Source organism: Mus caroli, chromosome 14 (assembly GCF_900094665.2).
Source record: "Mus caroli chromosome 14, CAROLI_EIJ_v1.1, whole genome shotgun sequence".
Lineage (NCBI taxonomy): Eukaryota > Metazoa > Chordata > Mammalia > Rodentia > Muridae > Mus > Mus caroli.
The window spans coordinates 68,211,984-68,236,185 of record NC_034583.1 but is presented as its reverse complement, the minus strand read 5'-3'; the positions used below and the strand labels follow the sequence as shown (position 1 = coordinate 68,236,185).

General features: G+C 41.3%; 1 protein-coding gene across 15 annotated transcripts in view; it reads right to left on the bottom strand.

The window, feature by feature from the left end:
- The window catches only part of Enox1 (ecto-NOX disulfide-thiol exchanger 1), a 550,965-nt gene that overhangs the window by 343,299 nt on the left and 183,464 nt on the right, over positions 1-24,202 (bottom strand). The window contains exon 1 of one of the 15 annotated variants that reach the window (XM_029469178.1): positions 8,920-9,006. The exons of 13 other annotated variants lie outside the window; for them this stretch is intronic. The gene's annotated coding sequence lies outside the window, so the exon portion shown is untranslated. Of the gene's footprint in view, positions 1-7,673; positions 7,710-8,919; positions 9,007-24,202 lie in introns of those variants that run through there. One more of the 15 variants, XM_029469176.1, reaches the window with a different exon arrangement.

Genomic DNA, 24,202 nt, shown 5'->3' with positions numbered 1-24,202 from the left:
GTCAGCCGACCCTGCACTCTAGCTACCCTGGTGCTGGTCCCTTAAAGGCAATTTTAAACCATGCATCACTTCCTATAAAACATACTAGCTTGGTCAGGATCATGGTGTGCTCTGACCGGATGTTATGTGTGTCTTATGTAACACGGTCAGCAGAACTCAGTAGTGAATGTCTCTTGAGTTTCATAGAATCGCAACACCCTCTGTATGGTGCTGCACCCCGCCCCTCGCCCCATTCCCACTTGTTGCAGTCTATCTGCAGGTCACTCAAAAGTTACCAAGCTCTACCTTGTTCTTATTTATTTCCTTACTTCTCTTCCAAGTGTGTGACCCAAGGGCAGATCTAGCAATTCCTGTTTTATTATAAAGGAGTCCAGCAAGTCCTTAGGATGACCCTTGTTATCTCCACAGACGATTAGCCAGGCCTTTTATTTCAGGGTTCAGTGTGCTAGAGCTATCACCTACTGGCTGTGCTCTGTGCAGGATCCTCATCACATCTGCCATTAGCATGCAAAGGAGGCCAGGGAACCAGTCCAGGGAGCAAGGAACTCTCCCCCTCTGTGCGTGAGGGCAGGGCACATGTGATGGGTAGCAGGTCGTTACAGGAAGGCTGCAAGGTTCACACTCTGATTCTCTCACTGGGAAGTGTTTCCTTGGCGGCCTCACGATCCCCATCCACAGGATGGTGATAGGTACAGGTGACAGAGAGCAAAAGGCAGCAGCGTGGCAGGTCTGCTGCAGGTAATAAAAGTTATGGAGAGAGAAACCCTAGTAGCACACATGAGTTTCACATAAGTGTAGTCTGTCAGGATAATAATCACAAATACAAACAACATGGATTAGAATGTGATATTGTTTAACAGGCCTTATGGCAGACAAGGACGCACTACAGGCCATGTAAAGGGGTCCTGAAGAAGTAGTCAAGAGACACAGGAAGGAGCTGACAGGGTAGGAATAAGAGACTTTAAAGTTGTTGAATTAGGGAAGGCTGAAAGAAGCTGAGGAGAAGGGCGATCCTGCAGGAGGACCAACAGTCTCAATTATTCTCTGACCCCCGAGATCTCTCAAACACTGGACCACCAAACAGGCAGCATATACAACCTGATATGAAGCCCCCAACACACATACAGTAGAGGACTTTGAGGATCTGTGTTCATTCAGAGATGATGCATCTAACCCTCAAGAGACTGGAGGCCCCAGGGAGTTTAAGAGGTCAGGTGGGGTGAAGGGTGGGGCATCGACATAGACACAGCGGGTAGGGAGGAGGTATGGGATAAGAAAAAATTTAAATTAATAAATAAATAAAAATGTTAAAAAGAGGTTTTAAGTAAGCAAAGATTGGCGTGCCCATAAAGACAGAAAAACATCAACAGAAACACTGCGTGACCTCTAAGCTTCCCTAAGTACCTCAGATACAAACAACATGGATTAGAATGTGATGTTGTCTAACAGGCCTTTCCCTAGAAGGCACTTTCCCTAGAAGTGTAGATGGGCAAGAAGTTAACCTCAGAGGCTTTCTGTTCCTTTACATAAGACAGTGCTTTACTTGCCTCTGGAGGAGGAACTGGAATCAGCTGCTCTCAGAACAGCTAATCCCGAACTCATAAGGTATCCTGGTTCCTGAAGTTTCTCTATAGAAGGTTGGAAAAGCCTGTTTCACAGAAACAGTTCTGCACAGGTTAGAGAACTCTACAGGCTGCTTACTGCAGGTCTTCATCACACCAGGATGGTGGTCCTGATGCTGTTACAGATGCAGTGCTTCAACACAGGCATCCTATGGATGCTACCGGAGGTTCTGCTGGGAGGGGCAACAGGTGAGTGCAGAGCAGCAAGGTCTCCACACCCTCTACTCTCCCAGAGCTTCCACTTCACATCAGCACGGCCAAGAGGCTTAGAGGAAGAGATGAGGGCATGGGCGCACAGCCTAGAGTTCTGAATGGGTGGCCAAGATTGTTTCTGTGGGTGCCAGCAAGAAAACAGGAGAGGTCATTGGCCTAGAGTTGGGGAGTTCTCTGAGGAAGTTATACCTGAACTGGTGGCTTAGATGTGAAGTTGACCCAACAGGGAAACACAGAATAGCAGAAGGTTGAGGCTGGAAAGGGAACAAAGAGGAGCTCAGCCAAGCTGGGAGCAGAGCAAGTGAAGGTAAATTCATTCCTGACTAAAAACACTCCAGTTTTAGTTGTGAGCCCTTCTTGATATATGCTGAGAGAGGTGTGGTCTGTCCCCTGCTCCTGGCTGTATAGCCTGGAGATCTCTGTCTCTCTTTCTCTCTGTTTTTCTGTCTCTGTCTCTGTCTCTCTGTCTCTCTCTCCTTCTCTCTCTGTGTGTCTCTTTCTCTGTGTCCGTATCTGTCTCTCTCTCTGTGTCTCTCTCTCTCTCTCTCTCTCTGGATTCCAGTGCTCACCGAACAGTGAAAGTGTTCCATAAAGAAAGAGTCACTAGGGGCTCCTAGCTTTAGCATCAACAATGATAGCACTCAGGGCCCCAATACAGGGGAATGCCAGGGCCAAAAGAATGGGAATGGGTGGGTAGGGAAGTGGGGGAGGGCTATGGGGGACTTTTGGGATAGCATTGGAAATGTAATTGAGGAAAATACGTAATAAAAAATATTAAAAATTAAAAAAAAAAAAGATAGCACTCAGGAACCTGGGGCTGAGACATGTCCACCCTTGTCAACAGAATTTACTGCTAAAGGGGTACAAAAAAAAACCCTGCTTTTGGTTTCCTTATCTTGTTTGAGTTTCCAAGTTGGCAGAGTGGAAAAAATCACTCAGGACAAAAGCAAATCAAAGCGTGAGCTGCCAGGGAAACATGATGACAAGATGGGGTTGAGTGCGAGGGAGGGGGAGGAACCAAGGCAATGAGTGGCCAGAACAGCACCCACCTACCTTTCAGGATAGAGATTTAAACATGTGAACGGCAAACCTGGTAAGGACCCTTGGGGTCTCTCTGAAAATAAAATCACTGGTGGAGAGGATATGATGCTGGCCCCTTTAATGTGTTTGTCTGTTTCTGTTTCTGTGGTTGGTCTCCATTTTTAAATGTTTGTAACTACCAGGACTATGACAGTAGCAAGTGACTTATGACTGATGGTCACTGGGATTAGGACATTTAAGAACTGCCTGCCTTCTTGAGTTTCAGCCACACATTTTTTGCTGCTAAAGTTATGCCTTCTAATACAAATGCTGACTGTAAATGTGTGGCTCCGGGGATGTCAGAACTTACATGCCCTCTTCACTTGTTATTTACTACCATGAATTAATATAATATTCCAGTTGGTATTGGACAACAGATTTTTAAAAATTTTTTTAAAAATAATAAAATCAACTTTCCTATGAGGCCATGCTGCTTTCTCTCTCTTTAAAAAAAAAAGATTTTATTTTCATTTTAGTATGTATGTGAGAATGTGAGTACAGTTGCCTAGAGAAGGGAGAAGAGAGCAGCAGACACATCTGGAACTGGACTCACAGGCAGTTGGCAACTGTCCTGTGTGGGTGGTGGAGAATGAACCTGGGTCCTCTACAAGAGCAGTCCTCTTGTTCATCACTGAGCTGTCTCTCCAGCCACTGCATTGCCTCCTCAAAAAGGTTGGTTGTTCCAGTCACAAGGAACAAAATTCCACTTCTTACAAATTTTAGATATTTTCAGTATTTCAAGTGAATACTGTAGTTATTTTATTACATGGATTTTATTCTACTTGATCTTCAAGAAACATCTAAATCAAGAAAGATTTATCGAGGCTAAATATATTTTATTTATGGTGTTAGAATATACAAATTGTTATTCTCAATGTCAATATCACGTCTGTCTTCTGTTGGAATGTAACTGGAAAAAAATCCTGGCAGCTAGCTAAAACGGTACTAAGAAAACTGGATACTTATGGAATAAATGAGTGTCTATGCAGGAGAACGTGCAAGGTAAGAACTTAGGAACCGAGCTTAGGACTGGTATCAGCTGAGAGGAGAACACTTAGAAGCTGCTGTGTTGTGTCCATCCTCAGCTGGGTGCTGGCTGTTTCCCAGAGGCTCATGTGGGCAGACTGAAGCCTCCAGGCTGCCATGATTGAGAAGCGGGGCCCTATGGGAGGGTGCTGGATCCCTGGGGACTGGCTCCTCGTGTTTGTTTGTTTGTTTGTTTCCCTAACTCCAGATGTCACATCTTACGCTTCTGCCAGATGTTCTGCCACACCAGAAGTGCCAAACAACATGTGCAACAAGTCAAGGCTTAAAAATCTCACCAACTGTGATCCAAAAGAAATATTCTTTTACCCTCTCAACAAGTTAACCTGTCTCAGGCCTGTCATTATCAGGATGGAATGCTGACACAGACTAGATCTTTAACCAGTTCAGTAGTTGGCTGAAATGTACCTGTTGTTTACATGGGGGTGAGCTTCAGTGTTCATGTTCATAACAGAAGGATTTGCAAAGTCTAAACCCCTGGAAACCGACAGGGTGAGCCATTACTATTTTTGGAGTTAGGTTATTTGGAATTCCTATGACTCAACCCTACCTGCTTTATTTCCAGTGACCCTGTCTGGACCATCTACACCGAGAAGGAGCAGAACAACATCCTCCTGCAGAAGCAGACAGAGCCAAGCAAAGGCGTCTTTCTATCCAAGACATCAATTGGTTTGCTCATAATCTGACCAGAGCACTGCATGCCTATTGTGAATTGGATTTTCAAAGACGTTTTTAAAAATGCACAAGAGTGGATTAAGGGGTGGGGGAAGCACAAGTGTGTGCCCCTGCACCCCAGTGCAGAAGGGAGGCCAGGAGGGAAAGCAAGCAAGAGAATCTTAGCCATACGGAGTCTAAGCATCCGAGGTGCCCTTAGAATTGCTACCAAACAACACCTGTTATAGACAGCATTGAGGACTTCTTCTCCGGACCAGCGTTCTGTTGAGTTTGTCTCCCCAATTCCAGGGACTAAATTCAGCACCTTGCACGAGCTGTACCACTGAGAGACCTCTTCCAGCACTCATTTTTAAATTCATGTATGTGTGTGTGTGTGTCTGTCTGTCTGTCTGTCTGTCTCTGTGTGTCTCTGTGTGTGTGTGTCTGTGAGTGTGTGGTACATATTTGTATAAGAGTGGTCTGCTGGGGTGTTTCTGTGCAGACCAGTAGGCAGTGTATCTTGGCCCTCACCTTTATCTTGTTTAAAACAGGGTCTCTTGTTTGATGCCCACTGCGTACTCAGAGACCAGCTGGCCTGTGAGATGCTGAGGATTTTCCTGAATCCGGCTCCCTTGCAGCCTTCGGGTTATGAATGCGAGCATTCCACCCAGCTCTATGTGTGTTATGGGGACTCTCAGACATTTCCTCGGGCTTGCATGGCCCAGTGAGCCATCTCCCCAGCCCGACGATCCTTTTGTAAAATCTCATTTTGTTTGAAAAATAATGTGATCTTCAGCCCAGTGAGTTCTATCATTCTCTCTTTTATCTAGCATTCTAGCGTGCTTTTAAATATTTAATGTTTTAAAATGAACAAAATTGTATCTAATAAACTGCCTGCCTAAAGCGCTTTGTTAAATTTTTTTAATTACTTGAAATGATTAATGTAACTCTCAAAGATCATTTTACCTCTGTCTAGCTGTGCCCTAATAATTAATTAATTTTATAAAAAGAAGGAGCGTGAGAGTCATGAACGATCAGGATTTAAAGACACGGAACTGAAGAGCAGAAGCATCAGCTCCGAGGAAGGGGTCAGGGTTTCACCTGCGCACCGCCTCCTCACAGCCCACGAGGGGAAGAAACAGCATTAAAAAGAAGATTTGTAAATCACGATTCCATGCATCAGGCTTTGATTATGTCACTTCCTGCATCTTCGCATGTAAAACCCAAAGCTTGATATTTATGGAATAGCATACATGCCTTTTCAAGGATTTTTGTTTACAATAAATTTTATGGCAGCATATTTCAATTTATGAATTTCAGCCAGGCTGCTCTCTAATGAGAATACAGTCTGTTTGGGTTTTAAAGCATTCTGACATTATAACATGTTTACTTTGGGCCTCTAAAAACAAAATACCACAGAAATGTTCCCCCTCTATAAAAAAGTTTGATCTATTGTACTTGAAAAACATAATATGAAAAATCCCTAGGCGATGAATCTTCCTTTGTGGTGGAATAACACCTCTTTCTCACTTCTTTGACAAGTGGCACTGTTATTTATAAGGTTGACTTATTTAGGATGGCATATAACTATAGCCACATATTTTGGTAAAAGCTGTCAGATAAATGTTTTGCCTTGAAAAGCTAATTCAAAAGCCATTTTCTCTTGGCCTGGTGTACATGGTACCTTCCGGAGCAGACACAGGCCTAGGACACATACACTATCTGTGGAGAATGGCGTACATCAAGAACACACTAAACATCCCTGAACATTCCAGCTGTGCCGAGGAAGCTGATCAGACACCATGTCAGATGGTTCCCACAAGAAGGCAGGGACCAGTCACTCTAGTCACCAAATGGGAGACAGTTAGATTTCAACCAAACTACTGTGGAGGTCAGACTTTAACCATACCAGTGTGCCTGTCTGACAACCTCCTCCCAGGAACATTTTCCTTACATGGGCCAACTCCCCTTGAACTTCTAGGAGTCAAAGCAATTATCAGTTAAGAAAGACAAAATGCACAAGTAAGAAAGAACCAAGCTCCTAAAACTGCCACACACACCAACCCCACACCTGTTTCTAGGTGGGGGCGGGTCCTGTCTTTCTCCATATGCGGTCAGTCATGCTCCTGGACTGATCTGCAAGTTTGTGACTGTTATTGCTGTTATTTTTGTGTCCACAATCATTAGATTTTTGAAATTCATTGCATTGATGAGACTAGACACATTTTATTCAAAAGCCAAGTTGCATCTGTTAGTGCTGGCTACCCACAGGTCTGACTTGAGAATGACAAGGCTGGGCAGGTCGACAGTATAACGTGATGATTTTTATGACACCCATTACCCACAGGTATAAGTCTGTCAAACCCTCTGTGCTTACAGCGTGTGTAGATAGTAAACATTTATATTTCAAAAAGCCATTGAGTGAATGGTGTTATGCCGTAAAATGCAGCTTTAAGAAACACTTAATGGACACCGATGAGCTCCAAGTCCTTAAACATGAGTGTATTCCCTTACAATCCATCCATCACTTCCATCTAAGTACTTCAACAGCCTCTTAAAAGGTTCCCCTTCCTGTCCAACTTCCCCCTTCCTAAGTACTTCAACAGCCTCTTAAAAGGTTCCCCTTCCTGTCCAACTTCCCCCTTTCTAAGTACTTCAACAGCCTCTTAAAAGGTTCCCCTTCCTGTCCAACTTCCCCCTTTCTAAGCCATGCCGCAATTCAACCAGCCTTTCTGTACACACTTTTAACTCACGTTGGTCCTTTCTAGATCCCTACTTCCTTGATCTAATTAGGATCTCTTTTGAACACATACAAACCACCCCTGCCACAAAGAAGAAGGAGCTGAAATAAAGTCTAAAGACAGGAAATCCACTGAACAAAATGAGAGAAGAAAATTTCCCAAATACAGAGAAAAAAGCTGGCATCCAAATAGACATGACGAGAGAAGAACTGCTCTACGACCCATTATAGGAAAAGCATTTTTAAAAAAATCCAACAAAGAAATTTAGAACAACAAAATAAACAATACTCAAAACTAAAAGGGAAAAACACCAACTCACCTGCAAGAGAAATTCATTGCAATAACAAGATCTCCCATCAGCAACCCTAAGAGTCAGGAAAGCAAAAAATGAGAAAGGAAAAATATCTGAATGCATAAAACCAATTAAAAATGATAGCAACCTCTCAGATACAACTAAGGAAGTTCTAAGTGGAAAGTTCATAGCTATGAGTGCTTTCATTTAAAAAAAATCAGAGAGATGTTGAATAAATAATATAACGATGCAATTTAAGGTTCTAGAAAAAAAGAAGAAGCCAAGCCCAAATGTAGGAGGTAGAAATCGGTAATAGACTTAGGCAGAAATTAATAAAATAGATAATAAAAGAACAATGCAGAGATTCAGCCAAATAAAGAGTTGGCCTTTTGAAAAGATAAGCAAGGTTCACAAATCCTTAGTAAAGCTAACCAAACGAGTAAAGACCCACAGTAACAAAACTACGCATGACATAGGGGTTGCTCTAAGAGACTTCTAATGAAATCCAAACACTCACTGGGCAGTTCTTTGAAATCTTATATTATCCAAGGCCAAAAAATCTCAAAGAGCTAGACAAATTCCTAAAGAAATATAACCTATGAAATGAGATCAAGAAATTATAAACAATTTAAGCAGACCGTTAAGGACAAGCAATGAAAACGCAGCTATATTTTAACAGTGTCCCCCACAGAAGAGTCCAGGACAAGCTTGATTGGTGGATCACACTAACCTTTGAAGGAAGAACTAAAACCTCTTTAACTGTTTTGAAAAATACAACAGGAAGGAACATTACCAAATTCATTCTGCAAAGTTAATATTAAACTATAGCCCCAAGCCAGAAAAAGACATAACGGAAAAAAAAAAACACAGAAATTTCTCTGATGAACATAGACATAAAAATTCTCAACAAAATACTTGCAAACGGACATTAAGAGTACATCACAGATATGCTACATCATATCCAAGTTGGTTTCATCTCAGGGACATGAGGTGGGTTCTCCCTCTTTGAGCCAACAAATCTAATAAACTGCATAAGCAGACTTAAAGACGGAATCAATACAAGCATCTCAGTAGAAACAGAAAAGATATTTAATGACGGTCCAGGTACAGTCCTGAAAACACTAGTATAGAAGAAATATATCTGAACATAGTGAGAGCCATATTTAAAATAAATGCAGTGATCATTTTAGTAAAGGGAGGGAAATCAAGCATTTATTTTGAAATCTGGACTGAGAAAATATTCCCATCATTCAATATGTGCTTGATGTCTTACCTAGAGCAATGAGAGGAAGAAATCAATGGGATGCAGAGAGAAAGGGAAGAAGTCGAGCAGCAGATGGCATGATCTTATACTTCCAACTCTACATATTCCACAGGAAAACTCAATCTAAAGCATGCAGAGAGGGACAAGATGTCAGAGCAACATACAAAGATCAGCATTTTCTATATGCCAACGGGTTTTCCTCGAGAGAAGACAGGAAAAAACATCCAGGTTCACTGTACCTTCACAAAGGGAAGCTAGATGCTCATGAAGATGCCTAAGCAAAGAGGTAGGAGACCTCCTAAACATAAACTTGACACTGAAGAAAGCAACTGCAGAAGATGGAGAGATGGCAGGCTCAATGCTGTGGAAATGCATACATTAACAAAATTGCCCTATATACTCAATACATAAATATTCCAACAACATTCTTTATTGAAATAGAAAAACAAACCCTAAAATCCACATGGAAACACACACACACACACACACACAAACCTAGGATAGTTAGATTTAATACTAAGCAGGCAAAATGTTCTTGGAGGCATCACAAAACTCATTCGAATCATAGAACAACGTCAAACAACAAAGGCTCCAGGAAGAGGTGCGCAGGCCAACCAAATACGTAAATAGAGGATGCAGGAATAAACTATACAGCTACACCCACTTCATTTGACAACACTGACAAAAACACACATTGGAAAAGGAGCATCCTTTTTAGCAAACATTTCTTGGGACACTAGAAATGCACTTGAAGAAGGAAGCCAGATTTGTACCCCTCACTCTGTAAGAGCTCAGTTCTGAGTGGATCAAAGGCCTGAGAACAAAACAGGGAAGGCTGGAACTATTGGAGTATGATATATCAACAGAGAAACATAGGAGAGGTCTTTCTGGCAAGGGTTCCAGTAACAAGGGAAATGGCACCAAGAATGGACCAATAGGATCGTGAGAATATAAAAGTTTCTTCACAGCAAAGGAATTTTCAGCACAGTGGACAGCTGCCCTGTGGAATGGAAGTCATCTTTGCCAGTACTCCTCAAACCTGGATTAGTATAGAGGATTTGTAAAGAACTGTGAAAATTAAACAGACAGGAAATTCAAGTCTTCCCATCAATAAGTGGACTAGTGAGCTGAATATATATTTCTCAAAAAAAAAATACTAAAGAGACAAATAAATATTTAATGTATTCAATGCCTTCACCTATCAGAGAAATGCCTATTGAAAGTACTTTGACAAAAATAGAAACTGAAAAAAAGGCCAGCCACGGTGGTACATGCCTTTAGTCCCAGCACTTGGGAGGCAGAAGCAGGCAAATCCCTGAAGAATCCCTAAGTTCCAAGCCAGCTTGATCTACAAAGTGAGTTCCAAGACAGCTATGATTACATGGAGAAAGCCTATTTCAAAAACCAAAAACAATAAGAAATTTAATGGCCAGCTAGAGAGTGCAGAGGTAAAAATCCTTGCTGTCAAGTTTGATGACCTGAGTTTGATTCTTAATACCCACATGGTGGAAGGAGAGAACCAAATATCACAAGTTGCATTCTGACCTCCGAACATGCACTGTGACACCTGTATGTACACACACACATACACACACACACATAAAATCAGTATTAAAACGATTTTAGGATTCTATCTCTCCTGAGTAAGAATGGCTAACATCATGAAAACCTAAACCAGAGGCTATGGAAACAGTTCAGTATACCTACCGGGCTATCCTCAAACATGAAGACCGAAGCTGAATGTCTAGAACCAACATGAGGAATTAGAAATTGTACATGTGTGCACTGGCATGCATACCCACAGGAACTCAATAACACATGCAAAACCCATGATGATCAATTCTTAAAGGATGGGAGAAATGGCTTTATTTTTTTCTACTGCAGAAATGGACACTTTATAGAAGGAGATGGGGGAGGAAGAGTAGAAAAGAGGGAGTGAGTGATGATGTGAGTGACAGGAGAGCAGCAGGAGGATACCTGGAGAGGGTTGGGAAGCAAGAGGTCAATGTGGCAGGAACCCAGCAAGTGACGTGCACCAGCAAGCACAAATGAAAGTGCCCTATGAAAATCCCTCCCTTCAGGGAAGCCCGTGGAAGACAAGGCTGAAAGAGCTCAAGAGCAGGAGGGATAGAGGACGCCGGGAGAGTGAGGCCCTCAGAAGCAACTGAGCAAGGCTAATAAACTCAGGCAGAAAGCATGGGGCCTCCACAGCCCTGCACCAGGTCCTCTGCATGGATACAATGGCCTACACTCAGTTCAATATCTTTATAGGACTCCTGAGTGTGTGAGCATCCCTGACTCTCGTGCCTTTTCCTGGGCATCTTTTCCTTCTGTTGATTTGTCCAACTTCGATGGGGTGGTTTTTAGTTTGCCTTATTATCCTTTATTTTGTTATGCTTTGTTGTTGGCTCTTAGAAGTCTGTTCTTTTCTAATAAGAGACAGAAAGGGAGTGGTCCCAGAGGAGACAGGAGGGGANGGTCCCAGAGGAGACAGGAGGGGAAGAGAAGGGAGGGAAGGGGAGGGGAGGGGAGGGGAGAGGAGGGGAGGAACTGGGACAAGTAGAAGGAGAGGAAAAGAGTATTCAGAATATATTGTCTGGGGAAAGAAACTATTTCCGTTTAATAAAAGGGGGAATATTTTTTAAATAACTGAAAGAAAAAATTAAGTATCGTATAAAATTATGTCAATAAATCAATAGAAGAATGTTAAACTTTTCCAAGAAAGAAAGAAAAACAAGAATCAGATAAAACAAACACAAACAATCAAACAAAAAACCAGAAGCACCCATGGCAATATAAACAAATGGACTGACGAGAGTAGCTGTTAAGCAGGTAAGCAGACAGACAGACAGACCTTCAATACTCATGAAAATTGTCTTCACTACTCAATTCACTAGTTAATATTTGTGTGTGTGTGTATGTGTGTGTGTTTAAAAGAGAGAGAGAGACAGAGACAGAGACAGAGACAGAGACAGGGACAGAGACAGAGATGGAGACAGAGTGTGTGTGTGTGTGTATCTATATACTCACGTTCCACACCCCTGAATGTGGAGGTCATAGGGAAACTTGCACAAATTGTCTCTCTCTTTTTTTTTACCTGTGGATCATGGGCATTGAGCTCAGGTTATCAGCTTTAATAGTAAACACTACCTGCTGAGCAGTCTTGCTGGCCTCAGTGATTTTCATCTTGAAACTCTTGATTTTATGATGGTTCTACACAGAAGAGACTCCAGTAAGGTTCTAAGAAAGAGGCGCTTCCCCTTAAATTACTACATGCAGGAATAGAGGCGTTCTTTCATTCAAACTTCTACTTAGGATGGACGGAAACCTTTTTAGCAGAATAGGAACAATCTTCCCACACTAGTGCAGCTGCCTATCTCAGCTTTATATCATGGCTCTCCACCATCACACAATCCCCAAATGAACCTGGTCATACCATGGCACTTCAAATGCTGTGGTGGTGTCCTTTCTTTCATGTACATTCATTTGTTAACTACTTAAGAAAACTCAAGATCCACACTGCCCTCCCTAAGACACATCTTACTTCCAGCCTGCAACTCAGCCCAGGGCACAGCAGGCACTCCAGACACCCTCCCATACTCCCAGAGGCAGCTTGACTCCCAGGAGATCCATCACAACCAGGCCCACAGGTGAGACATTCCCTACCCCAATACCTTGCCTAAAAGGGACCCCCACGGGGCCCAGTTTACTCAGAACCTATCTGCCCTGCTGAAGACACATCATGCTTCCAGTCCATAACTGCTCCCAGAAACAGATCAGGTGCTCTGGCCCCCAGCCTCTATGCCCACACTCAGAGATAACTGGACTCCCAGGAATTCCATCATAACCAGGCTCACAGCAGGGACAGGATCCAGTCAGAGATAGCAAGGTCAGTTAACATCTGAGATATCCAGATGGCAAGAGGCAAGCACAAGAACATAATCAACAGAAACCAATGCTACTTTGCACCATCAGAACCCAGTTCTTTCACTACAGCAAGCCTTGGATATTCTAACACACCGGAAAAGCAAGATTCTGACCTAAAATCCCATCCCAGGAAGATGATAGAGGACCTTAAGAAGGACATAACTTCATCAAAGAAATACAAGAAAACACAATTATACAGGTAAAGGAATTGAACAAAACTGTCCAGGATCTAAAAATGGAAATAGGATCAATAAAGAAATCACAAAGGGGGTAACTCTGGAGATGGAAACCCTAGAAAAGAGATCAAGAGTTATAGATGCAAGCATCACCAATAGAATACAAGAGATAGAAGAGAGAATCTCAGGCATAGAAGATATCACAGAAGATATAGACATCACAGTCAAAGAAAATAGAAAGTGCAAAAAGTTCCTAACTCAAAACACCCATGAAATTCAGGACACAATGAAAAGACCAAACCTAAGAATAATAGAAATAGAACAGAGAGAAGATTCCCAATGCAAAGGGCCAGAAAACATCAACAAAATCATAGAAGAAAACTTCCCTAACCAAAAGAAAGAGATGGTCATAAACATATAAGAAGCCTACAGAACACCAAATAATTGGACTCAAAAAGAAATTCCTTTCATCACCTTATAATCAAAACACTAAATACACAGAAAAAAGAGAACGAATATTAAAAGCTGTAAGGGGGGAAAAGCCAGGTAATATAAAAAGACAGACCTATCAGAATTACACCAGACTTCTCCACAGAGAATCTAAAAGCCAGAAGATCTTGGACAGATGTCATTCAGACCCAGAGAACACAAATGCTAGCCCAGCAAAATTCTCAATCACCATAGATGGAGAAACCAAGTTATTACATGACAAAACAAATTTAAACTATCTTTCTACTAATCCAGCCTTACAGAGCATACTAGAAGGAAAACTCTAAAATAAGGAGAGATCCTAACTATAGCCAAGAAAACCCAAAAAATTAATCACCTCACAACAAACCCAAAAGAAGAGAACCACACAAACTTTAACACCACCACTAATAACAAAAATAACAGGAACCAACCATCATTGATCTTTAATATCTCTCAACATCAATGGACTCAATTCCCCAATGTTAAGACGTAAGCTAATAGATACTGGATACAGAAACAGGACCCAGTGTTTTCTTGCATACCAGAAACACACATCAATGACAAAGATAGTCATTACCTCAGACTAAAAGGCTGGAAAAAATTTTATAAGCCAATAGTTCCAAGAAACAAGATGGAGTAGCCATTCTCATAGCCAATAAAATAGATTTTCAACTAAAAGTTATCAAAAGATACTGGGAAGGACACTTCATACTCATCAAAGAAAAAAATCCACCAAGATGCACTCTCAATTCTGAACATCAACAGCCCAAATGCAAGAGCAACCACATTTCTAAAAGAAATGTTACTTAAAGCTCAAAACACACATGGATCCTCATACAATAATAGTGAGAGACTTCAACACTCTCACCAACAGAGAGATCATGGAAACAGAAACTAAACAGAAATATGGTGAAAATAACAAGTTATGAACCAAATGGATTAATAGATATCTACAGAACATTTCACCCTAAAATAAAAGAATATACCTTCTTCTCAGGACCTCATGGTACATTCTCCAAAACTTACCATATAATCAGACACAAAAAAAGCCTCAACAGAGACAAGAAGATTGAAATAATTCCATGCATCCTATCAGATTACCCCAGAGTAAGGCTGGTCTTCAATAATGACAATAAAAGAGAAATTCCACATATGCATGGAAACTTAATAACTTTCTACTCAATGATATCTTTGCCAGGGAAGAAATAAAGAAAGAAATTAAAGATGGTCTGGAATTTAATGAAAATGAAGACACAGCATACCAAAATTTATGGGATACAATGAAAGCAGTGCTAAAAGAAAAATTCATAGCACTGAGTACCTTCATAAAGAAATTGGAACGATCCTAAGCTAGCAACTTAACAACATACCTGGGAGCTCTAGCACAAAAAGAAGCAACTATAACCATGAGGAGTAGAGGGCAGGAAATAATTAAACTCATAGCTGAAATCAATGAATTAGAAACAAGGAGAACTATAAAAAGAAGCAACAAAACTAAGAGCTAGTTCTTTGAGAAAATCAACATAATAGATAAACCCTTAGCCAGACTAACTAAAGGGCACAGACAGTAAAAAAAAAAATAAAAAAAAAAAAATTAACAAAATCAGAATGAAAAGGGAGACATAACAACAGAAACTGAGAAAACATAAAAAATCATCAGATCCTACTACAAAAGCCTAAACTCAACAAACTAGAAAATCTAGATGAAATGAATAATTTTCTAGACAGATACCAGGTACCAAAGTTAAATCTGGATGAGGTAAACTATCTAAATAGTCCCATAACCACTAAGGAAATAGAAGCAGGCATTACAATTCTCCCAACCAAAAAAAGAAAAGAAAAGAAAAAGAAAAAGAAAAAGAAAAAGAAAAAGAAAAAGAAAAAGAAAAAGAAAAAGAAAAAGAAAAAGAAAAAGAAAAAGAAAAAGGAAAAGGAAAAGGAAAAGGAAAAGGAAAAGAAAAAAAAAGAAAAAGAAAAAGAAAAAGAAAAAGAAAAAGAAAAAGAAAAAGAAAAAGAAAAAGAAAAAGAAAAAAGCCTATGGCCAGATGGTTTTAGTGCACAAGTCTATCAGAGCTTCAGAGAAGACCTAATACCAATACTTTTCAAACTATTCCACAATATAGCAACAGAAGGAATACTACCTAATTCATTTTATGAAGCCAGAGTTATGCTGGTACCTAAACCTCACAAAGACCCAACAAAGAAAGAGAACTTGAGACCAATATTACTTATGAATATCAATGCAAAAATACTCAATAAAATTCTCACATACTGAATCCAAGAACACATCAAAAGGATCATTCACCATGAAAAAGTAGGCTCTATCCCAGGGATTCAGGAGTGTTCAATATGCAGAAATCCATCAACTTAATCTATTATATTAAAAAAAGCTCAAAGAAAAAAATCACATGATCATATCATTAGATGCTGGAAAAGTCTTTGACAAAATACAACAAACTTTCATGTTAAAAGACTTGAAAAGATCAAGAATTCAAGGCACATACCTAAAAACGCAATATACAACAAACTACCAGCTAACATCAAATTAAATGGGGACAAACTTGAAGCAATCCCACTAAAATCAGGGTCAAGGCAAGGCTGCCCACTCTCTCTTTATTCAGTATAGTACTCAAAGTTCTAGGTAGAACAACTAGTTAAGAAAAGGAGGTCAAAGGGATACAAATTGGAAAGAAAAAGTCAAGGTATCACTATTTGAAAATGATATGATAGTATATATGTCACCCCAAACATTCTATCAACATTCCCTGATAAACAACTTCAGCAAAGTGCAGATATAAAATTGACTCAAACAAATCAGTAGTCTTCCTCTACTCGAAGGATAAACGGGCAGAGAAAGCAAATTAGGGAAACAAAACCCTTCACAATAGTAACAAATATATAAAGTATCTTGGAGTAATTTTAACCAAGCAAGTGAAAGATCTGTATGGCAAGAACTTCAAGTCTCTGAAGAAAGAAATTGAAGATGACCTCAGAAGATAGAAAGATCTCTCATGCTTGTGGATTAACATGGTGAAAATGACCATCTTACCAAAAGCAATCTACAGATTCAATGCAATCCTCATCAAAATGCCAACTCAATTCTTCAGTGAGGGAGAAAGAGTAATTCTCAACTTCATCTGGAATAACAAAAAACCTAGGACAGCCAAAACCATTCTCAACAATAAAAGAACATCTGGGGGAATCACCAACCCTGACCTCAAGCTATTCTACAGAGCAATAGTGATAAAAACTGCATGGTATCTGTACAGAGACAGACAGGTAGATCAATGGAATAGAATTGAATACCTAGAAATAAACCCACACACCTATGGTCAATTGGTCTTTGACAAAGAAGGCAAAATCATGCAGTGGAAAAAAGACATTTTCAACAAATGGTGCTAGTCTAACTAAGGGTTTACATGTAGAAGAATAAAAGTTGATCCATTTTTATCTCCTTGTACAAAGCTCAAGTCCAACTGGATCAAGGGTCTCCACATAAAACCAGATACACTGAATCTAATAGAAGTGAAAGTGGGAAAGAGCCTTGAACACATCAGCACAGGGGAAATTTTTCTGAAGAGAACATCAATGCCTCAGGTTCTAAGATCAATTAGAGAGAAATTAGGACCTCATGAAACTGAAAAGGTTCTGTAGGCAAAGTACACTGTCAATAGGACAAAACGGCAACCAACAGATTGGGAAAAGATCTTTACCAACCCTACAACTGATAGAGGGCTAATATCCAAAATACACAAAGAACTCAAGAAGTCAAGCTCCAGAAAACCAAATAATCCAATTAAGAAATGGGGTATACAGAGCTAAAGAAAGAATTCTCAACTGAGGGATCTCTAATGGCCAAGAAGCACCTAAAAAAATGTTCAACATTCTTTGTCATCAGGAAATACAAATCAAAATGACCCTGAGATTCCACCTTACACCAAACAGAATGGCTAAAATAAAAAACTCAGGGAACAGCAGATGCTGGCGAGGATGTGGAGAAAGAATACTCCTCCATTTCTGGTGGGATTGCAAGCTGGTACAACCACTTTGGAAATTGGGAATAGTTCTACTGAAGACCCAGCTATACCACTCCTAGGCATATACCCAAACGATACTCCAACATATAACAAGTACACATGTTCCATTATGTTCATAGCAGCCTTACTTATAAAATATAATATTGTCAGTTTGACTACATCTGGAATAAACTACAATTCAGAAATGCAGGGAACACCTTTGACCTAGATCTTGAGGCTAGAAGATACAGACTTCTGACCTGGATCTGGACGTGGAGATCTTGAGGTTTAGTGGCCATGAAAACATCTTAGGCCTAGGTGAGGGAGTCTGTGCCTTTAATCCCAAGAGCCTGAGACAAATAGAACTCTGAGTTCAAGGCCAGCCTGGAACAGAGCAAGATCCAGATCCAGGCATGGTGGGAACTCCTTTAATCTGGGCCATGACTTCTGCTAGAAGCTTACATAGGGACACTGGAAGAAGGAAGACTCACTCTTCTTCATCTGCTTGCACTTACTTGCCAGCACATCTGTTGGAACCTACTTCTTCAGGATTCCAGCTTAGACAGAAGACCAGGTGAAACAAGTAGCCTCGTGGGGCAGAGCAACTACTAGATTCTTGGATTTCCAATTCACAGTTGCCCATCATTGGGTTAGCTGGACTACAGACTGTAAGTCATTACAATAAATTCTCTTAATATAGAGAGACAACCCATAAATTCTTTGACTCTAGAGAACCCTGACTAATTCAAATAGTCTATGTCTTGCTCATAATTAGCTCCATAGTCACATATAAGTATATGCTTTTAAAATCAGTTCACACTAATGTCTATAAACGTCATGAGCAAAATACTTAGCATTGTCTCAGTGTCCTTTGCTCTTCCTTTCTTACTAATTTATTTATTGGTTGATTGATTAGATGTGCAGCCTAAGATAATACTGAACTTGACACACAACTAGTGATGACCTTGAACTCCTGAGCCTCACGGCTCCCCTTCTAGGTGTCTGTTTCTTTAACATTTAACATTGTTCAAGACACTAAAAATAGCTGAGGATGTCTTCAAGACTTTCTATTTAGGAAGCAAATGGAATATTGATGAATTTAACCAAGAAAGGAAATGAAAAATAGGAAAGGATTATAATGTAAAATATAATTTGTTTCACTTGAAAACATTTAAATTTAAAACTCCCAGTTAGCTATGCCACAGAAGAAAACATAAAATTGGAAACCTCAAACAAGAGCTGAACACAGGGCTTCAAACTGAAGATAGACATTGGGGGTGGGGGTTGTCCATCCATACACAGGCAGGGTTTAAAGCCAGTTGTTGAAAGGGGATGCAATGAAAGACAAGAAAAGGAGGTGGGGAAAGAACCCCACAGTTTATCTGACATTTGGTCTAAAAATTTGAGGATCCCTGAAGAAACAATGAGGAGAATGACAGAGGGGAATGATAGAGAACAGCCTAGAAGCCTGAGGTATCAAAGGCAAAGGGAATTTAGAATAAAAATGAGCATCAATCAGGTTAGGGTCTCATGATGGTCACAAGGATCAAAAACTAAGACATGGGAATACTCTAGACTTTATGGGGAAGAGTGTTCAGGGGATAGCAGATCCTGACTCACAGCTGTATCTGTGTTGGCAAAGAACCAGGTAAAGCAGCTTCAGTCAGGGCAAAGGGCTGGGTGTCATCCAGATTCAGCCTAGAGACTGACTATGGAAGAAGCCTTCTGTGCCTGCCAAGATGGGCAGGGGACGGGAAGATAAATGAGTAATGGGGAAAGATGCATTCAAAAATAAGCAAAGGCAGGTAGATTCTGGGCTTCCTACAAGAACCAGGATATTGTTCCACTATCCTTGATGGTACTGATAGGATATCTGTTACCCCATTCCTCCTAGTTCCAGAGAAGAAAGGCAAAGTAGTCTCTGTAAAGCCTATAGTCTCTGCTTCCATTTCTCCTTGAGAAATAGTGATTTATTCTCCCACAAGCTCCTCAGTTGCACAGAATCGGTGACCCACTGTTCTCTTCCACCTTGCATAAGCTGCCCAGATACAGGCCTGGGGCTAAGCAGCTCAGCTTGGTGGATGGCTGAGGAGTCTTCTGTTTCTGAGTGGCTGCATCGTTCTCCACTTCAGCCATATTGGTAACAAATATCATCATGGACACAAATAGAATTTGTCTCTTGTTTTTGCTTAACAACATCTGAACTCGTGGGAGAAGCTGTGCAGAATGATTATGGCTTAAAATCAGTTTTGGTGGAGATTATTATATAAATAAGAGAGAAGGGACCCAAGGCTTCCAGTCCTTGTTTGAGAGATGAAGGGGTCACAATGGCGAATCTCTTAACCCATGTTTGCTTTCTACATATTTACATATTGTTGTGGGAGGGGCCAGGAACTAGACTCACCCCAGAGACAAAAAGAACACAGGACCCATGGGGATAGGGCACTCTGATATCCAGAAAGCTTTTCACATATTAAGAGACCATGGGCTTATCATGACAATTGTCTGATGAAAAATAAAGATTGCCATCTGGAATCTAAAGTACATGTATCTACATATATATAGTGTACATTGATAAACAAGAGGCAATAGAGAAATCAAGCTCAAATATAGGTCTTCCTAGGTCTTCTAGCCTTTTGCTGCTTAGAAAAGCCCCTTCCCTTACTAGGTAGGCTGTACAATTTTGTTCCTTGGCATTGGGATTTTCCCAGAGAACAAAACAATCATCTAATGCTAAAACTAGATTGGCTCAAAGAATAAGACATGGATTTTTACAAAGCTGAGGATAGAAGAATATAATTCTGACATCTCTTCTCTTAGAAGCCACCAAGGCCTTTCCAAATCCAGCATTCCATATGCCCGGCGTTTGGGTGAGGAGCCTCTGGCAAAATGCAAGCAGCAGAGGGGAGTCAAGGACTAATGGATTCACTGGCTCCATCATCAGAATGCCCTGGGGAGCAAAGTGAAGAAAACAAGTTTGAGGGACTGTTGTGATAAGCAAGCCCTGAATTCTTCCACAGGAAATCTAGACTCGGCTGCGCTTTGAGACACACAAGCCACAGTGGAGCTCTTCGGGGTTAAAGTGAGGTGTGCTCTGTGCAGGGTAACGGTTGCTATGTGTTCCGTTGTGGCAACCATGATTCACCATGATTCACCAGGGCATAGATGATCCACCACTGCTCTCAGCAATAATCCCACTGGAACCTCTCTCTGCTGCTAGAGGGATAATTACCTAGAGATCCCTGAGGCCAGTTCTTGCAGTTTTCACATAAAAATCACCTCTTGCATAAGACATGAAATTTAAAGTCATTCCTTCATGGACACCAGTGAGTCACTCTGTTGCCTCTGGGACAGATATAAATTATGCATTCTTTGATTCTCTTTAAATTTTTAGAGGCACACTGGGACGGAGAAGGATCTCATTGGTGCTAAAAATACAAAGCATTCCAGAAAGAAATAATAATTCGTGTGATATTAACTGCTTCTTTTGTTCTAGGAGCTCCCCCTTGGTCAAGACTATAACATAAAACACAGAAAACTAACAGCCGGCTTGCATGCTAATGACTGTTGGTGACAAGGACTCATTGAATGTCACTGTTCCATGTCCTCCTGCTGTCCATTTCTCTTACAAGAGTGACTTCTTTCAGAGGATGGATGGTCCCTATGAATTAAGCACCCTTTCTGGCATCTACAGTCAAGAAGTCTCAACAATGCCTATGTGAGAACTCACAACTCCTTTCACATCCCCTTTCTCAACTCCACACCTTAATAGCAGGAGGATTATGGGAACGAGGAGGTGGCATTTTATAAATCCTTGGGAGCTAGTTTGACTTTTACCTTTTGATTCCAAACCTCACGGTAACGAATGTCTTCATGTTTCAGAGCAAGGTGTCACTGTCAAAATTAGCATGAAGGAAGTGTGATGTCTGTCACCACAAGAAGAGAGTCCTGTGCATGCTCTGCTGCTCTGCTGACCCAGTCCCCATCAGCGTCTGTTTCATGCTGACCAGCTCCTCCAGATATGAGCTGGCAGCATGGGACCACAAGGCTGTTACCCAGACATGCCCAGAGAGATAGGGAGGTTTCTCTCTGCCTCCACAATCAACATGAACTTGGCTGTTCTTCTCATTATTATTCCAGGAAGGAAGGAATCCTTTAATATTCAAATCTGTGGCACAGGCACATTGCCTCAGATGTCTGGGAACTATCAGTCAAATAAAAGTAGTAAAAGAGCAACATCCAACAACTCTCGACCTCATCTGTCTGACCTTAGACGCTGCTGGCTCAAGTTTGTGGAGTTCTCAGACTTGGGGTAAATGTGAGAGGAGCTGGAACATCTAGCTTCAATGGGCTCCTGAGGCAAACCTCATTGTGCGATATTAATGTTCCAAATTAAAAATTAGAGGCATTTGAAAATGACTATTCTCCCAAACAGGAAGGAAAGTCACTGCTCAGATTCTAAAGGTGTGTGCCACAGTCACTGGAACACACACCCATTTTGTACAAAATGCCTCAGAGCCCTTGACCTAATGAGGTAACTGACAAGGGTATGAATGATTAGAACAGAAAATGAAACCCGCAAAGAATTTTCTTTGTGAACTACCATATTTCTCCTGTCATTTAACCAATTTTCATCCTCAAAAAATTACAACATGGGCTGCAAATCTTCAAGGCTAATGCTCCATATGACAGACTAAGTGCTATTGAGAAAGTAATAAGACTTGTGTCAAACTGGTGGGGGGGGGGGGGGCGGGGGGGGGGAGGCCATGTGACAGACTCTGTAGGTGGGCAGGGGTTGTGAGAGGTTATGAAAGTGACACTCAGGAAAGTGAAGTGCCAAACAGCTTCCCACATCCAATTAGTGAAAGTGCATCGCTGTCAGCAGGATCCACACATGGGATGATCGCTTCCAGCCTGAGCCTTCACAACACACACTCAGTTAACTGACCCCCAGTGTGTGACACTCTCGTTCCTCTAAAATCAATGCCTAGAGGGTGGTAATAGGAATGACTTCATGTGCACACCATACTTCCTGCAATTCACTATAAACTGAAATTATGAGAGACGGAAGAACATTCAGAATTCTGAAACTCCCACAGCTGATTTAAGCATGAGTTTCCGTTTGCCTTGTTGAACCTAACCAGAGCATCCTGTTCTCCAAACACCCATCAAGCCTGAGGGATCTGCAAAGAGACCAATATACTCATCAAAGTGTGTCCTTCTGACAAGAAGAGCTGTGTGAACACTCACACAGACTGGATTTGGGGCAGAGAGACAGGGTGAGGAGGACTGGGCTGTTTAGACTGGCATCTGTGGGATGACACCAAAAAATACTCTACCTGCGCCTCTTACCATCCTAGAATCTAGGGGCCATGGGGAAATGTGACAGGGATGGAAACGGACTTATTACAGAGATGTATGTTTTGATTCCTTCCCTTGTGGGAATTTCTTCATCGTGGGGCATAAGATCAGAATGAGACTAAGAACATAGACAATATAAGAGGAGGAAGGGTAGAAGGGCTCTGCCAATGTGGTGAGAGGTGGGGGCTGGGGCAAGGAGAGCAGCCAGGGAAGCTGGGAAGAGGATTCCTGGAAGAGAGCAGACATCTTGTAAGAGCTGATTGTTCAAAAGTGCTAATTGCACTGAAGCTCACACACAGCTAACCATTAAAATGGCTGTGATTGAAAAATATATTGGGAATGGAGTGAATCACCTGTCTTTAAATCTTAAGTGTCACTGAGAAAGAATCACCTTGAAGATGCCCTGAAGGAGACTAAGGCTCACTCAGGATCTCTGTGGAATGAATAGAGTCTGGTCCCATCTCCACCCTCGATCTCTAAGTGGTTCTTGGGAAAGGAAGCAGGCACTAGCTACTTTACCTGGTAGAGCTGAGAAAGAAGGTACCCAAAGTACCTGAGTCTCAGAAACCCAAGCAGAGATGTGAGGAAACCACACAGTGGGTGTGTGTGAGCCCCCGCCTGGCTGTGGGAACAGGAGAGCTGGGCACCCATGGAAGTCAAAGGTGACTCTGATAGTTTCATGAGCATGAGCATCCTTCCAGCCACCTTCCTGCCACCTGGAATGTGTTTTATTAGTGGTCCCTAAGATGCAGCTCTGCCTTCGATGGCCCCTCACCTGTATACTTTTCTTGAGAGCATCACACTACAAGACAGTCTTATGTTATGGTTATTAAGAGGAAACCGTGTGTCCCAGTGGCTCAGAGCAGCAGGATGAGAATGGCCACCTGAAGGATGACACACAGGTGCCTCGGTCACTTAGAAAATGCCACATGTGGCTCTGTTTGCTCAACAGAGCCCCTGAAGGTCAGAGGAAATTTTACTCTAGTTCCTCTCTGTAGAAGCATCCCATGAGGCCAGCCAGCATGAGCGCCACAGCGAGACTGTGGCACTGGCGTTGAAGGAGGAAGGGTGATGGGCCTACTTTACCATGCTCAGGAGGTAAGGGCTGGCCCTGAAAACAGTGGCCAGAAGTGATATATTTTTTTTTTACTTAAAATCTTTTTATTATTTGGAATTCCAAAACACTCAGAACATTCATTCACAAGTAAAACAATGTTTAGAAATACTTCACTGTGATTTCAAGTTTTTTTTCTTTTTTTTTAATTTTTATTATGTATTTTCCTCAATTACATTTCCAATGCTATCCCAAAAGTCCCCCATACTTCCACCCCCACTTCCCTA